At 41.8% G+C, this 14,604-nt stretch overlaps 1 protein-coding gene across 1 annotated transcript in view; it reads left to right on the top strand.

Annotated features, from left to right (window-relative positions):
• Positions 1 to 14,604, top strand: part of LOC121874113 — a gene marked incomplete at its 5' end in the record, with an annotated part of 87,759 nt that overhangs the window by 69,663 nt on the left and 3,492 nt on the right.

A 14,604-nucleotide genomic window follows, 5' to 3' on the forward strand; every position in this document is an offset into this window, starting at 1 on the left:
TGTTCTGTACTGTACTGTACTGAACTGTGCTGTACTGTACTTGTACTGTACTGTTCTGTACTGTACTGTATTGTACTGTACTGTACTGGTACTGTACTGTACTGTGCTGTGCTGTACTGTGCTGTACTGTACTATACTGTGCTGTACTGTGCTGTACTGTTCTGTTCTGTACTGTACTGTACTTGTACTGTACTGTACTGTACTGTACTGTCCAACCTGTACTGTACTTTTTTTACTGTACTGTACTTGTACTGTACTTTACTGTACTGTATTGTACTGTACTGTTGTGGTTGTGCTGTACTGTACTGTACTGTACTGTTCTGTTCTGTACTGTCCTATCCTGTACTGTACTTTTACTGTACTGTATGTACTTCTGTATTGTACTGTACTGTACTTTACTGTACTGTATTGTACTGTGTTGTGCTGTACTGTACTGTACTGTACTGTACTGTACTGTACTGTGCTGTGCTGTACTGTACTGTACTGTACTGTACTGTACTGTACTGTGCTGTGCTGTACTGTTCTTGGTGCTGTACTGTTCTGTACTGTACTGTACTGTTCTGTACTGTACTTTACTGTACTGTCCTATCCTGTACTGTACTGTACTTTACTGTACTGTATTGTACTGTACTGCACTGTGCTGTACTGTACTGTACTGTGCCGTGCTGTAATTGTTCTGTACTGTACTGTGCTGTGCTGTGCTGTACTGTGCTGTGCTGTACTGTACTGTATTGTACTGTTCTGTACTGTACTGTACTGTACTGTATTGTACTGTACTGTACTGTACTGTACTGTACTGTCCTGTACTGTACTATACTGTACTGTACTGTACTGTACTGTACTGTACTATACTGTGCTGTACTGTACTGTACTGTACTGTACTATACTGTGCTGTACTGTACTGTACTGGTAGTTATGGTTGATATAAACAACTGTTGATGCAGGGATGTGTTCTGGACACCGGCAGTGACAACAAAATAAAATATTCTTTGCATAATATAAGTAATAAAGCCATTTGTTATTATGTCCAGTATGTCACTAAGAAAGTGTATTTGTTCTTGTGCTTCTTAATAGTGAAACAAAAGGTCAGTAATAATGTCACTCGGTGAATCACACTCAAAACAGAAAATCCATTGAACCAGTTTATTAACAGGTTGTAAATGGCTTGAGGAATATTAATGTTGTGTTCCTTCATCAGATGACACAAGAGGAGCATGTGGAGGCTGGGGCAGCACCCCTCAACGAGAAGCTGGCAACACCTCCCCCCAGTGTGCTTGAAAAGGTCGATGTAGAACTTTTGCTCACAGAAAGAGAAGTAAAATATTTGTGGATTGGTTGAAAATATCGGACGATCTCGGGTTTGCTCACGTTAAGGATGATGTGTTGAATATTGTCCAGAAGATATTTACTGAACAGCAGAGAAAAACTCCTTTCCCATATAATCTTCCCAACAGTTACTGGTACAACAGGTTTCTCAGGAGACATCCGAGCATCACGTCAAAGGTCCACAAGGAAAATTTGATTGTGAAGTCTTTTGCTACCTTTGATTCTGTCAAACTGTGGTACTCAAATCTGGAGAAGTTTTTAACAAAGATTGACTGTGCTGATATACTGAATGATGCCAGAAGGATATTTTCTGCCGGGTCCATCGTGTTCCCCCATGAGAGTGCTAAGGACGGTACGGTCTTTGAGCCACGTGGCGTTAATGACAGGACGCCGAGAAAGTTGTCTCAGTTTGTATCGGTAATAGAGACCATCAGTGCAGAGGGCAAAATCTTACCCGGAACGGTAGTGTTTCCCGACGTAGCCATTCCCAACTATGTGTCTAACGCATCTACTCATGGCTGGCACATAAATGCCTCAACTTGTGGTGTGGTTCAGCCAGAGAACTTTTTGGATCATCTGAAGACAGTGTTCATACCTTGGCTTCACAAGGAAGGCATCAAGACTCCAGTTATATTGTTCCTCCACGGACGCCATACCACCTTGATAACTCCAGAGCTGTGAGTTGTCCAGGGACAAAGTAGTCATTATGCACTCACTTCATCCATACACCATTCTGCAGAAGGTGGAGCCAGTAGTAATGGCTGTATGTGATCCTCTCATGCTGGCCTGGGCTGAGGAAGCCCATAAATGGAGATGTCAAAATAAGAGCCAATTCTTAAGTTGCTGTGGTTTCTTTACAGTTTTGAGTCGAGTACAAGAAAAAATGGTGGTGTCCCAAAACATAAGACAATCTTTTAAACTCAGTGGTCTGTATCCATTTGATTTAAATGCTTTGGCTGAGGCCCATCAGCAATGAAAGAAAACTTGGCTCTGACTCTCAGCTTTTAGACAATGATTTATGTTGGAAAATGTAAGAGGCTTGCAGGACATGTTGATTCACAGCAACAGTTGTAGTGTCTGTCCCAGCTTGTACAGTACAAGCTTACAGTCTATAAATAAATATTTAGCTGTACTGTATTATACTGTACTGTACTTTACAGTACTGTACTGTACTGTACTGTATTATACTGTACTGTACTGTGATATACTGTATCGTACTCTACTGTACTGTACAGTACTGTACTGTACTATGCTGTACTGTACTGTATGTACTGTACTGTACAGTATATTGCTGTATATAATTCTTGACAAAGAATTAATGTGTAAAATACTTTATTGTGAGGAGAATGCAACTACACTACACTACACTACACTACACTACACTACACTATAGAACTTATTGCCAGTGAATTATAGTTGAATCCTTCTTGTTGTTTTGTATTTAATTATTTTGGGGACAACTTGTGATTATTTTAACAACACTATCATTAATGTGGTGTGGAAATATTGTACTACAATTATACTGTACACTCCTGTACTGTACAGTTATACTGTCCAGTACTGTACTGTACTGTACATCTTCACAGGTAAAATATTATAATTATATTGGTCTGAAGAATAACCATCGTGTTGAAGACTGTAGCAAGTAGTCAAGGGTTTACTCCTTGAGGACCCTAGTTTACACTGGACCATGTGTACAAGTGGTGTGTGGACCATGGTGTGTGATGTAGACTGTGGGCCATGGTGTGTCATGTAGACTGTGGGCCATGGTGTGTGATGTAGACTGTGGGCCATGGTGTGTGATGTAGACTGTGGGCCATGGTGTGTGGTGAAGAATGTGGGCCATGGTGTGTGATGTAGACTGTGGGCCATGGTGTGTGATGTAGACTGTGGGCCATGGTGTGTGATGTAGATGTGGGCCATGGTGTGTCATGTAGACTGTGGGCCATGGTGTGTGGTGAAGAATGTGGGCCATGGTGTGTGATGAAGAATGTGGTCCATGGTGTCTGATGTAGACTGTGGGCCATGGTGTGTGGTGAAGAATGTGGGCCATGGTGTGTGATGAAGAATGTGGGCCATGGTGTGTGATGTGGACTGTGGGCCATGGTGTGTGATGAAGACTGTGGGCCATGGTGTGTGATGAAGAATGTGGACCATGGTGTGTGATGTAGACTGTGGGCCATGGTGTGTGATGAAGAATGTGGACCATGGTGTGTGATGTAGACTGTGGGCCATGGTGTGTGGTGAAGAATGTGGGCCATGGTGTGTGGTGAGAATGTGGACCATGGTGTGTGATGTAGACTGTGGGCCATGGTGTGTGGTGAAGAATGTGGGCCATGGTGTGTGGTGAAGAATGTGGGCCATGGTGTGTGGTGAAGAATGTGGGCCATGGTGTGTGGTGAAGAATGTGGGCCATGGTGTGTGATGAAGAATGTGGGCCATGGTGTGTGGTGTAGACTGTGGGCCATGGTGTGTGGTGAAGAATGTGGGCCATGGTGTGTGGTGAAGAATGTGGACCATGGTGTCTGATGTAGACTGTGGGCCATGGTGTGTGGTGAAGAATGTGGGCCATGGTGTGTGATGAAGAATGTGGGCCATGGTGTCTGATGTAGACTGTGGGCCATGGTGTGTGGTGAAGAATGTGGGCCATGGTGTGTGATGAAGAATGTGGGCCATGGTGTGTGATGTAGACTGTGGGCCATGGTGTGTGATGTAGACTGTGGGCCATGGTGTGTGATGAAGAATGTGGACCATGGTGTGTGATGAAGACTGTGGGCCATGGTGTGTGGTGAAGAATGTGGACCATGGTGTGTGATGTAGACTGTGGGCCATGGTGTGTGGTGAAGAATGTGGGCCATGGTGTGGTGAAGAATGTGGGCCATGGTGTGTGATGAAGAATGTGGGCCATGGTGTGTGGTGAAGAAATGTGGGCCATGGTGTGTGATGTAGACTGTGGGCCATGGTGTGTGATGAAGAATGTGGGTCATGGTGTGTGATGACTAATGTGGGCCATGGTGTGTGATGTAGACTGTGGGCCATGGTGTGTGATGAAGAATGTGGGCAATGGTGTGTGATGTAGACTGTGGGCCATGGTGTGTGATGAAGAATGTGAGCCATGGTGTGTGATGAAGAATGTGGGCCATAGTGTGTGATGAAGAATGTGGGCCATGGTGTGTGATGAAGAATGTGGGCCATGGTGTGTGATGAAGACTGTGGGCATGGTGTGTGATGAAGACTGTGGGCCATGGTGTGTGATGAAGACTGTGGGCCATGGTGTGTGATGAAGAATGTGGGCCATGGTGTGTGATGTAGACTGTGGGCCATGGTGTGTGATGAAGACTGTGGGCCATAGTGTGTGATGAAGACTGTGGGCCATAGTGTGTGATGAAGAATGTGGGCCATGGTGTGTGATGAAGACTGTGGGCCATGGTGTGTGATGAAGACTGTGGGCCATGGTGTGTGATGAAGAATGTGGTCCATAGTGTGTGATGAAGAATGTGGGCCATGGTGTGTGATGAAGACTGGGCCATGGTGTGTGATGAACTGTGGGCCATGGTGTGTGACGAAGAATGTGGGCCATAGTGTGTGATGAAGAATGTGGGCCATAGTGTGTGATGAAGAATGTGGGCCATGGTGTGTGATGAAGACTGTGGGCCATGGTGTGTGATGAAGACTGTGGGCCATGGTGTGTGATGAAGACTGTGGGCTATAGTGTGTGATGTAGACTGTGGGTCATGGTGTGTGATGAAGACTGTGGGCCATGGTGTGTGATGAAGAATGTGGGCCATAGTGTGATGTGAACTGTGGGCCATGGTGTGTGTGATGAACTGTGGGCCATAGTGTGTGATGAAGAATGTGGGCCATGGTGTGATGAAGACTGTGGGCCATAGTGTGTGTGTAGACTGTGGGCCATGGTGTGTGATGAAGACTGTGGGCCATGGTGTGTGATGAAGACTGTGGGCCATAGTGTGTGATGAAGAATGTGGGCCATGGTGTGTGATGAAGACTGTGGGCCATAGTGTGTGATGAAGAATGTGGGCCATGGTGTGTGATGAAGACTGTGGGCCATGGTGTGTGATGAAGACTGTGGGCCATAGTGTGTGATGAAGAATGTGGGCCATGGTGTGTGATGAAGACTGTGGGCCATAGTGTGTGATGAAGAATGTGGGCCATGGTGTGTGATGAAGACTGTGGGCCATAGTGTGTGATGAAGACTGTGGGCCATAGTGTGTGATGTATTTAAGATAATCTGCGTCGTTAGCTCGTTGTCTGTCTAAAGATGAGAAAGATCATATATGTTACTGTGGATGTTTTGGTTCTCCATTTAATATTTCTCACCACATAAACAGATGAGTTCCTCTTGCTCATAAGGTCCCCAAGATATGCCCGGCTTGTACAGTACAGTACCTGATTCGGCCTCTCTCTCTCTCTACAGCTGTTTGTTCCTCACTACAGTACTGTATGTGTACAAGAGGTGTTGGCTCTTGACTTGTGTGGTAGCCATGGCAGGATGTAATAAGTCTCATGAAATGTTTCAAAATTAATGTAGAATCTTTAACTTTTGAAGGTGAAAGGGAGCATGTTCATATACAGTATACACCTGACCCCCACTTTGTGCAAAGACCCTACTTCTACTTACAATTAATTTAATGCAGAAAAGTTTGCTATTATGCAATCTGTGCAAGATCTAGTAAGTAGGAAAACTGGGTGTGAGGTGGCCTGTGAGGATGGCATGTTGCCATTTTTATTATCTTATAGTTTTATGTTATATTTTCTTTATTTTTAAGAGACATTAGAGTATTGTAATGATTTTTCCACCACTTTTATATTATTACTGCTGTGTTTTAGTGTGTCATTGTTATGAAAAAGTACCGGAATTAAGGTTGGAGGAGCTCCAGATATGGTCGTGGAACACAACCCGTTAAGACTAAGATTCACTTTATGCAGTTTGGAGTCATGCGAAGTCTGCACGGCACTGTACAAAGCCCTAGCATAAAGCGAGGGTCAGGTGCACTGTGTAGAGGCAGGCGAGAGACTCCTCAGTTGCTGAGACTTGTTCTTCTCAATATTTACATCATCCAGCACTGAGGATGTAACTTATTGTAACAGTAAAAGTCATGAGGTAGAAAAGATTATTGGCTTCCTGTTAATAATTGTCATCTCATGGAAAAACATGTATAACAGCATGTTCTCTCACGTCCCTGAGTTAAGACCCGTAGAGACCTCTTGTTTGATTCATCTTATCTTTAATAAACGACTTAATAATGTAGTCTGACAGCTGCCACTCAGAAGCAGCTTATAGAACTACACAGCTGTATTTGTTGAGGGACAGTTGCTGAGTGTGATCCATGTTGTGTTCCAATATCTTCAGAAGAACATGACTAGGGCTTCTGTACGCTACTGTACCATTGGGCCGAGTAGATGACAATGGGATGGTCAACAGCACATGGTTCAGTGATCATAGTATTATAGCCACATCTCAGCTGCCTCCTACTGGAACCTTAAACCTGTCACCCTTATCTCAGAACTCAGCTGCCTCCTACTGGAACCTTAAACCTGTCACCCTTATCTCAGAACTCAACTGCCTCCTACTGGAACCTTAAACCTGTCACCCTTATCTCAGAACTCAGCTGCCTCCTACTGGAACCTTAAACCTGTCACCCTCGTCTCATAATTCGATGACAGCAACTTTCCCATTCTTTAGCAAGGTCACAACTAGCGGAGAGAGGCTCGTAAACTCTTGGATCTGCCATAATATTTGCTCGAGGTACTGTTTTGTAATGGCCACTGATCTTTACTTTCTGTTGTCTAAATGAATGCCTGATACAGTAAAGTCATCAGAAATAACTAGACACTAATTTTGGTAGACATTACAGAAGATAAACTTTTACCAGAAGATTCTCAACCCTCCAAGCTGTTCTCTGTATCAACACTCTTCTTTACAGTTCCTGAGGAGGCTGGTATGGTACTTGTTAAGACAATTCCCTATTCAGTTGTATCTTGTCTATCAGTGTAGCCATGTGGCTGTTCTTAGTATGGGATAAAATATATGTTGATCTGAACTTACATCTCTGAATTGTCTGTAAATATTTTTTTTCTATATTTTTATTTAATGTCTTATTAATAATTTTCTGTACTTTTCATTATACAGGTTGTACCTCTGTAGTCCGGCATTCTGTGGTCCGGAAACTCCCGTGGTCCGGAACGATTTTAGTTTGTCCAATAGGTAGATAGGCAGCTTTTTTTTTCTTTTTTTTTTTTTTTTATCTGAATTATTATTATTATTACAGGAGTATTAAATTTTTGCCCCTCAGGCCCCAATGTGGGTCAGTGACCTATGCCCGGGTGGGCTAATCCCCTTAAAAAAAAAAAAAAGCCGCGGGAAATTAAGGTTTGTTTACATCCGGCAGTTCGGCTGCTCTCTCTCTCTCTCTGCTTGTCTATACAGAGTACAACATTTAACCCTTCAATATATATGAGCAGTAAATAAGTGTTGCTTTCATATTCTTATGTAGAGTAATGACGATATATTTTCACATGTGCGCACTTACATACGAGCAGTCTCACTTTTTTTTTACCATTAATGGTTAGCTACTTATATTGTTCCATTTATTAACATTAAATAACATTACAGGTACTTCAAACAACCATATTCATTTTTTTACATTAATTTTACTACAGCTAAACTCAGGGTCTTATTTTCTTCAGTTTTATATGTAGAACCAATCAGTCACTGGTTTCGTAAGCTTTAACATAAACAATGCCGGCAGCCGTCTCGTCTCCTCTAATATTCCACGTATTATTAATAAATTGTATTGTTAATTTTGCACACACAAACATTAATTCAATAAAAACAAATTCAGAAACATTAATTAAAATATATATGAGCAGTAAATAAGTGTTGCTTTCATATTCTTATGGAGAGTAATGACGATATGTTTTCACGTGTGCGCACTTACATATGCGATCTTTTTTTCTTTACCATTATCGTTAGCTACTTCTATTGTTCCATTTATTAACATTAAATAACATTACTTAAAACAACCATATTAATTTTACTACAGCTACAGTCAAGGTCTTATTTTCTTCAGTTTTATATGTAGAACCAGTCAGTCACTGGTTTTGTAATCAACGAAAACAATGCTGTGTCATTTCCTCGTGTGTTTTAATATTCTAGGTATTATTAATGAATTGTATTGCTCATTTTGCACACAAACATTAATTCAATAAAAAAGACATTCAGTAATAAACAATAATGAATCTTTTGTACATAAGAGAAATAACGCGGTTTACACGATTATGCACGTCGTCTGCACGTTGGCGGGCCATTCAAACCCGTCAAAATTCAAGTTTCCGCCATCAAAATTTTTATTTATTTAATTTTTTGTGTTCCAATAAAATACGTTAAGAATTAAAAACTCGCGAAATTTGAGAAGCTACTATACGACATTTAACCCTTCAATATATCTTCAAAGAGACCATGACGCAGAGAAAGTGGTGCTAGTGCTTCCAAGCATAAGCACAAGTCACTATCTATCCAGGAAAAGGGTGAATTTCCATGGTCCGGCACCGGTCAGGTCCTGAGGTTGCCGGACTAGAGAGGTACAACCTGTACTGTACAGAAAATTATTAATGTCTTTTCAGTACTGTCCAGTATGTGGGAAATAACATTTGTACATTCCTGTTTCCTGTGACCATATGGTGGAGTTTTAATCCTTTTGTAATAATAATAATAATAATAATAATAATAATAATAATAAACAGTTTATTGAAAGAGCATAGCAGCCAGAAGGCTGAAAATATACAGTTACATAATTGGGGAATGGGTCACTTGATTGACAAATAATATACAAGTAACATAAGTGATACAAATATGATATATAATAACTAGGTGGGGAGAAGGTCATACTACAGGGCATTTCAACATAGTGACAGTGCAAAAAGGTAAGATTGACTGGGAGTGAATACACCGGTTAATTACAAGTTGTTGATAATTTATACAATGGTTGGGACTGGGCTGTTCTTATAGCGATCAGTACGTGCTCGTATGGGCTAGATGCGGTTGTGATGTCTAATGGAAATTTTCGGAAGAGGGATCTCGGGTGGCAGTAGGAGCCGGTGTCGAAGATGGTGCAGAAGCTTCGTCGTGATGGTCAGAGAGACCCGAGAGAGTCAGTGTGTTGAGCACTTCTTGATATGTGGAGTAGGAAGGGGAGAGAATAATCTTGCATGCCGTCTTTTGCACTTATTTTAGGTGTTTACATTGTGTGGCATTTAGGGAGGAAGACCAGGTAGGGGAGGCATAGGTGAGCTTGGGAAGTATGAATGTTGAGTAAACACTTCGGAGCTTGGACGCAGGAACTCCAAGGGACTTGAGTCGGTGGAGGAGGTGGAGATGGAAACTGGAGGATTTGACAACTTCACTGACGTGTGTTTTTCAAATTATAGTTTGTTATTTGTAATGACGCCGAGGAGCTCAGTGGAGTCCGCAACCTGGAGTGTGTTGGGGCCTAAAGTAATGGAGGGAGGTGGGACAACATCGGAGGAGAGGTTGATGTGCATAACCATGGTCTTGGTATGGTTGATGGTGATGTGGTTGTTGGTGGCCCAATTTAGGAGACTGTTCAATAAATCCTGGAGGGCGGTGTAGTCAGGAGCTAAGTTGTTGACACTGATCCCAATGGTGGAGTCGTCCACATATATCCAGCGAGCGGAGGTTTCTCTTAGGGCATCATTGATAAGCATAAGGAAGCATAGTGGTCCCATCTTGGTGCCTTAGGGGACACCACAGGTGAGTGACTTTAAGGTGGAGACAGCCCCTCGGAAGCGTACGACTTGGCATCGGTTACTGAGGAAGTCTGTAAGCCATGGTATTAGACTTCTCCGAAACCTGAGTTCGATAGCTTAGTTGTTGATTAAACTGTGGTCGACTAGGTCAAATGCTTTGGTGAAGTCAATGAAGGCGACAGCCACAGACGTCTTTCGTTTCTCCAGATGGCGGTATATGTAGTCGAGAAAGCTGACAAGACAGTGAGTGGTGGAGGAAGTTTTCACATTACCAAATTGCTGAGGATCTATGGTGCCTGATAAATATCACCATAGGCCCAGTCAAACACGAAACTTTCACAGATTAAGTTGGGTATTGGGGTGATGGCAATGGGTCGTAGCTCATTTAAGGATTATGGGCTGGTTGACGTGTGTGTGTGTGTGTGTGTGTGTGTGTGTGTGTGTGTGTGTGCGTGCGTGCGTGCGTGCGTGCGTGCGTGCGTGCGTGCGCGTGTGTGTGTGTGTGTCATCTTTATTTAATACCTTTTAAATTTATTATGATTTATGATGAACAAAATGTACAGAAATAAGGAGAGTACTGTAAGAGGTAATGTGTGACCACCATCAACCTTCACTAAAGATAAAGATCACATGTGAAAACTTTTACCAACACTTGTATTATTCCCCAGTTGATTTCCTCCATCAGTGAATTGTTATGATGGGTCTGGAGTACAGTACAGTATTATATGGTGTCAGTTGGGGTGAAAATAATACAACATATGAAATACAGGTTGTACCTCTCTAGTCCGGCAACCTCGGGTCGTGACCGGTGCCGGTCCATGGAAATTTCCGGACCATGGAAATTCACCCTTTTCCTGGATAGATAGTGACTTGTGGTTATGCTTGGAAGCACTAGCACCACTTTCTCTGCTTCATGGTCTCTTTGAAGACATATTGAAGGGTTAAATGTCTTACAGTAGCTTCTCAAATTTCGCCAGTTTTTTATTCAACGTTTTTTATTGGAACACACACAAAAAACAAAACAATTAAAAATTTTGAGGGCGGAAACTCGAATATTGACTGGTTTGAACGGCTCACCAATGTTCAGACTACGTGCACAATCTGTAAACAGCGTCATTTCTCTTATGTTCAAAGGATTCATTATTGTCTATTACTGAATGTCTTTTTGTTTGAATTAATGTTTATGTGTGCAAAATGGACAATACAATTCATTAATAATACTTAGAATATTAGAACAGACGAGGAGACGAGACGGCTTTGTTTTCGTTGTTTACAAAACCAGTGACTGACTGGTTCTACATATAAAACTGAAGAAAATAAGACCCTGGTTGTAGCTGTAGTAAAATTAATATGGTTGTTTTAAGTAATGTTATTTAATGTTAATAAATGGAATAATAGAAGTAGCTAACGATAATGGTAAAGAAAAAAAGAGAGATCACATATGTAAGTGCGCACACGTGAAAACATATCATCATTACTCTCCATAAGAATATGAAAGCAACACTTATTTACTGCTCATATATATTGAAGGGTTAAATGTTGTACTCTGTATAGACAAGCAGAGAGAGAGAGAGAGAGAGTAGTCGAACTGCCGGATGTAAACAAAGCTTAATTTCCCGCGGCTTTGTTTTTTTTTTACGGGGATTAGCCCACCCGGGAATAGGTCACTGACCCACATTGGGGCCTGAGGGGTGAAAATTTAATACTCCTGTAATAATAATAATAATAATAATAATAATAATAATAATAATTCGGATAAGTTTAAAAAAAAAAAAAGCTGCCTATCTACCTATTGGACAAACTAAAATCGTTCCGAACCACGGGAGTTTCCAGACGACAGAATGCCGGACCAGAGAGGTACAACCTGTACATCTTTTCTCACCCTTTAGAGTCTTTTTTGTTGTTTTTTTGGAGCAGAATGAGACAAATAACCTGTGCCCTCTGGCCTGTTTGTTATATCACCAGTAATGAACATTTGGGGCACATTATGTACTCTTACTGTTAAATGAGCTTTATACACCCTGTACAGTACAGTACTGTATAGTACTGTACTGTACTGTACTGTACTGTACTGTACTTTCCTTGATAAGAATTACACTTGTGTTCCTATACTTATGAACAAGTTACCTTCATGAGGCTTGTTCGTAAGACCAACTTTACTCTTGTAGTTACTGAACATGTTGTAGAAATATAAGAAATAATGTAAGGAATATTCTGACAGATGTAAAGTAACGGCCTACATGATAAACCAAAAGACTGATGCAAGCTCACAACTCCCTCTACCAACTGTCCTTCCATTCATAACCCATACTGCCTACCTTTCTTATGTTATTTAACAATTGTGCAACTTCATGCAACATTTGTATACAATATAAATGAAAAAATGTAGCTAAAACCATTAAGGAAAAGCTAAATGAAAGTTACACAACTGCCATTTGCACTGACGCTGCAACACAGCCCAGCTGGGATGCTGCCTCTGCTGACCTTAAACAATGGAGCTCCCACACTCTGCTCCTCCCATTCCCCCGCCCAGCTGGGATGCTGCCTATGCTGACCTTAAACAACGGAGCTCCCACACTCTGCTCCTCCCACTCCCCCGCCCAGCTGGGATGCTGCCTCTGCTGACCTTAAACAACGAGCTCCCACACTCTGCTCCTCCCACCACTGGGATGCTGCCTCTCTGACCTTAAACAACCTCCCACACTCTGCCTCCCACTCCCCCGCCCAGGGATGCTGCCTCTGCTGACCTTAAACAACGGAGCTCCCACACTCTGCTCCTCCCACTCCCCCGCCCAGCTGGGATGCTGCCTCTGCTGACCTTAAACAACGGAGCTCCCACACTCTGCTCCTCCCACTCCCCCGCCCAGCTGGGATGCTGCCTCTGCTGACCTTAAACAACGGAGCTCCCACACTCTGCTCCTCCCACTCCCCCGCCCAGCCTGCTAACTCTTGTACACAAAGAAATGTTTTGACCCAATGATAATTATTTATTTTGCTTTTTATTGTAAATTATGTATGAAGGATTATGTGTGCATGTGACTGAGTAAAAAAAAAATAAATAATAAAGCTAAGTTTATCTACCTGAAATTATGAGTTAAAAAATAACCATAACATATCTCACAGCTTGGCCGGTAGCAAGAGGGTTAAAGGGAGGTGGCTACAGTTATGTGTGTAACTTGGCAACAATGCCACCAGGAATGTTAGCAGATGCAAACTAAAAGAAATGTATCTGTAAATCTTCATTTGTACAGTACAAGGTTTTGTAGATTTATAGTGGTGTAAAAAGCACTGTACTGTATAGTGATAAACATAAAGTAAGAATCTAGGGGTATATTAGGCAACACAAGAATAAAGGAGCTTACTGGTAAGGTTAACTTACCACAAGCATGTACTGCACCAGGTAGCTATCATTCACCATAAATGACCCACACACTGTATGTTTGATTGTATCTCTGAAAGTTCTTAAGTCAGATATTGGTAAGTAGAGGATCACATGTGCTGTATACAGTAAGGAGGATAAAACTATCACAATTACAAGCTATAAAACCAAACAGATACAGGACACACCTCCTCAACCAGCCTCTGTACATTTACGTCTGTTAATATCTTTCTGCCTGTGTTGCTAAACATAGAATGTTAAAAAATATAAATAAATATGCAGTTCATATGACTATAGTTTTATTCCTACAGGGAAGTAACATTGTTTGAGGGATGTTGATAGCTGAAGTGGTGTAGAAGGAACCTTGGCCGTTGGTGTCAGCAGGAAGGACTAGAAACAGTTTTGGGCTTTAATCATATTAATTAAACGATATTTGTTTTGTTTTTTCCCAAGAGATAAAGATGAGCATTAAACCATCAGACACATTGGTGAAGGTTGGGGCATCTCTCATACCAATAGTAGCAGATCCCAGATGTGTGTTTGAGGGGTGTTGGTGTTCTTTGTGTAGTAAGTGTTTAAGTCAGTACACAGTCAGTATATGAGTCTTTGTTATTGTTTTATGTTGAACAACACCATATGAGCAGTCAATTAAGAGCTCAGGTTCTCACAGCCCCCTGGATCTACCACTGCATACCAATATAAACAGTGAATTAGATTACCATTGGGTTGTAGCTCATTTGGTTCCACTGACGTCCTCAGACAAACATAGTGGATCACATATGCAGGTTTCAACAATGTAAGGGACTGCAGTATTTAGTCAAGAACCAGACCTCCAGATTGTCTTGTGACACATGAATTGTGGTTCAGCACAGCACAGCACAGCACAGTACAATGAACACAATTATAAAGTCCTTGACTCAGAAAAGCAAAAGTTGAATGCTCTTCTTGGAAGGTGATGCTTCTTATTTTGCTCAATAATAAGTGAATCATTTATGACCATTGCATACTGTACTCAGAAGACCGACGATTACAAGAAATTACCTTCATCGTGCCCTGAAAACCAACAGAGAAAAATATTCAGAGTTCTTAAGAACCACCGACCATTGATGGCC

The sequence above is a fragment of the Homarus americanus genome, unplaced genomic scaffold, assembly GCF_018991925.1.
Source record: "Homarus americanus isolate GMGI-L3 unplaced genomic scaffold, GMGI_Hamer_2.0 scaffold55640, whole genome shotgun sequence".
In the NCBI taxonomy this organism is placed as follows: Eukaryota; Metazoa; Arthropoda; class Malacostraca; order Decapoda; family Nephropidae; genus Homarus; species Homarus americanus.